Raw genomic sequence first — 3849 nt, 5'->3', positions numbered from 1 at the left:
AGTACCGTAAAATACCAGCGAACGAAAAAGAATTAAAATGGAAAACACAAAATTAAATGAAAAAGAAATCATAAAACCAAAAACCCCACAACCATTTAGTACCGGTTGGTGTTACCAACCGGTACTAAAGGGCTCCCGGCCCCCGAAGCTGGCTCGTGCCACGTGGATCCCCTTTAGCACCGGTTCGTGCTGAACCGATACTAAAGGGGGGGGGGGGGCTTTAGTGCCGAAACTTTAGTGCCGGTTCCTAAACCGTCACTAAAGGGCCTTACGAACCGGTGCTATTGTCCGGTTCTACACTAGTGATGGGGACTAGCGAAAATAGGCCATTGTTAGTTACTCCCTCCGTAAGAAATATAAGAGCGTTTAAATCATTAAAGTAGTGATCCAAATGCTCTTCTATTTCTTTACAGAGGGAGTATAACACAGCTCAAGACCTCTACGTATAAGTCTCTATATAACACTACAAACAGCTATGCAAAAACTAAGACTTACCAGGAAACTCGCTGAAGCATATCATGCAGCCATGAATATCATGTAAGAAGGCTTCATGGCGCTTATCATCATCGTATCTCATAATCCTTGTAATTATAACATCAGGTGCAGAATCATCTCGACAAGCACGCTTATCCCCACCATCTTCATGACAGGTTAGATCACCCTTGCTTAAAATTATCTCATCAGTAAACCCTAGATGAGAAAGTAAAGAGTTTTGGAGCCACTGAACCCACTGATATATTACTTCCATGCCCTGTTGCTCTTCCCAAATCATATCAAGCATTTGACATAATGATGAAATCTTCACTGTGTCCAGCCATTCGGCGGAGATAGTGAAAGAGGGAGGTTGATGACTCGGGTAAGACGAAGGCAGGTAGCATGTTAGTAGGATTGGAGGCAAATGCTCAACCCTAAACTTGTAAACAAGATTATCCAAGGCATCACCATTGCATGTTTCCCCATAATTTAATGTTCCAGTACCATAATCGAGCTTTGCTGAGACATCTATACCATCATCTGGTATCTCAATATGTACATGAACCTGTGTAACAACATTGACATATTAAAACCTCAATTGCCTTCACTAGCAAGAATTAATATGGCCGGAAAATTAATAATTGTGATGGACATACCTGGAAAGACCGCTGACCTTCTTTTTTGTTTAAAATGACTATGTTGTCTCCAAAAATTGCTTCCAAGGCAAATATCTGGGCATTAAGTTTAGTTTGTATCAGACACAAAAAAGTGATCACCATACGTCCAATCCAATTAAAAAGCAGGCGCACACTTTGGTGTATTTGAGAAAGAAAAAAAACATATGTCCAATTTAAAAACAAAATAACAGCAAAATAAGAATGAGAAATCAGCACAAAAGTAGGCATGGCTTAACTGGTACACAGAATATCTCTTCTCTGGGTGAGCAAAACACAACAAAAATGTCGTTATGAGCGCAGGCCTGCTATTTCACACACAACATGAAAATATAATTCCAGACCTCACAATCGGCCCTTAAAAATTACACGCTATATCGTTTAGAAGACGTCGTGCGCTAAGGGGCTTTTGGATCAAACACATGAACACACATTTTAAATAGCTAGCGCACTATAACTTCACTATAGAACACTATAGCGTTTAGAAAAGGTCCGCCGCTAAGAGGCTTAGCGCACTATTTAAAACTATGCTATAGAATCATAAAGTACACTACGGTGATCTAATATAGAATGTACTCATTTAACTTATTTATTTCCATGAAGCTACTCAACTATGCTTTACCATCTACAGTACTGAAGAGCAAGATGATGCATCCCCAAGTCTGAAAGAGAGAAAAAAAGCTGACACATCACCTCGTCCTCCTGCATCTGATGGTTAGCGCGGAACTCCTCCTGACTCAACTCCATGTCAATCCCTGCCAGCTTTCCTGCTATTTCTTCCTCCACGAGAGCATCCTCAGCGGTGGCGACGGGGACGCCCACAAAGGCGTCGTCGTCGGACACCTCGGCGGCGCGGGAGCGGGAGCACTCGGGGACCTCCGCGGGGATGGGGTTAGGGTTTAGGGCCTTCCAGTGAAGCTCCGGCGCGGGCGCCACACATCCAGGGCCTCCCCTCGGCTTCCAAGACTTCCGCGGCATTGCCGTCCAACGACCTTGGTTGCTACCGACGACTACACGAATCGGTCGGGGCAGTCGTTTTGCTCCGGCCACGAATTTGGCGTCGGGCAGGGCTTGAGGACAATGAATCACGCACGGGGCGGTCGATTAGAACACGTTGTCGCGTGTGCTTGCGCCGCCTGTGCCACCTTTTGTATCGGAGAGACTTGCGAGCGTTTGATCGGGACTATGGTAAGATTTACTGTTTGAGATGTTGCAAGTCTGTTTATGTTCGTTCGGACTCCTTCAGTTTTTGTGATATTTGTTTTCTTTTCAAGCCTTGAGCCGGAGAGTTTATAAGAAAACTGGCCAAAAACCATACAACACAGAACGCATCACGCGAACCAACCTGTGGCTGGATGTTTAGAGAGATTGTGGTATTCCCAGCCTATCAAGTTTTAAATTGATGCTCGCATTTATTTCTGGATTTATTTCAGAATTTTCGGCGATGCACATTCAGTGGGAGGAAACGTTTCCGTCGACAACGAGACGTCTACAGTGACTTCGTAAATCTAAAATGATATGCCGGCTCAATCTTTGCGCGTGTATATGAATGCTTGTGTCTGTACTGATGTTCAGAAAAACACAGAACGCACCATGTTGCTCCCGTGGCCGTGCCCGTACACGAGTTGACGACCAAGTCACACTGAGTCCACCTTCCGACTTCTTACTGGTTGTAAAGTGGCTTGATAGCTCTGTAATTTGGCTCATGACCACTGGCTTGGCTTGATCTAGGTGATGCATGATTCGTAGTTTGCTTGGGGTGTGTGTGGCTGCTAATCCTAGTGAATGACGTTGTAATTAATAGTTGAAAGACATTGTACCCGGCTTCTTTGCCGCTTCTTCTCTTTACGATGATACGCATGCTTATACGTATTTGAGAAAAAAAAAACGACCAAGTCATCCTACCAACCAAAGCCAACACCCAGACATGTCAACGCAATGGCGGAGGTGAACATCCGGAGCTTTTGATCCGGACTATGGTGTAAGTAAGATTTATTTGAGCAAGTTTTAGTTCCCGAGCTCACATGCTCCTGCTAGAGAAGAAAATTCAAAAAACCTAGTAAGACAATTCAAAAAAAAAACTAGGAAATTTTGGAAATAAAAATATCTAAGTGGTCTACAGCGTGCAAAGCTTCGTGACGAAATGACACTTGTGGTGCCTTGTGCGAAGAACAAAATCAATGCTCTAAGAGGACATTTTTAAATCCCATAGTGGCTAGTGATTTTTTTCTTGGAACAAAGCATCACAAATCCGTGCGACAGCTACACCGACTTGATGGCGAGTCAACAAAATCAGGGAGGAGTATTCCCTGCGCGACACTGCCGACAAGGGCAAGCGCGGGGTTCCTAGGACAGGGTCGATGTTGGCCGAGGAGGCCCTGCAAACCACGTAGGAGGAAGTCGAGCGGCTCCTCCATGAGTGCCACGCCGTGGACGGGCAGGGCTGCCGCATCCCTGCCCTCCTTCGGCCCGTGGAAGGACCACTCTGATAGCAACAACGGTATGGACGGCGATGGAGGTGCCGCCCACCAGCCCGGCTAGGCATACAAGGTCACCGTCCGCTACTAATTAGTTTATTTTTTTAGTTTTAGTTGAATGGACGAAATATCGTTCGGTTTATGTAAATTACATATATCAAACTTATTTCTCTTTGCATGAATTGTGTTGTGTTCGCATGAATATGTCCGAATTTGTTTGTATT

General features: G+C 44.7%; 1 pseudogene; it reads right to left on the bottom strand.

The window, feature by feature from the left end:
- LOC119350777 overlaps positions 1–2232 on the bottom strand; it is a 15774-nt pseudogene extending 13542 nt beyond the window's left edge.
- Between the last annotated feature and the right edge of the window lie 1617 nt (positions 2233–3849).

Source organism: Triticum dicoccoides, chromosome 1A, assembly GCF_002162155.2.
Source record: "Triticum dicoccoides isolate Atlit2015 ecotype Zavitan chromosome 1A, WEW_v2.0, whole genome shotgun sequence".
NCBI lineage: Eukaryota > Viridiplantae > Streptophyta > Magnoliopsida > Poales > Poaceae > Triticum > Triticum dicoccoides.
Note: the sequence above shows the minus strand (reverse complement) of the source record. Positions and strands in the feature narration are given on the sequence as shown.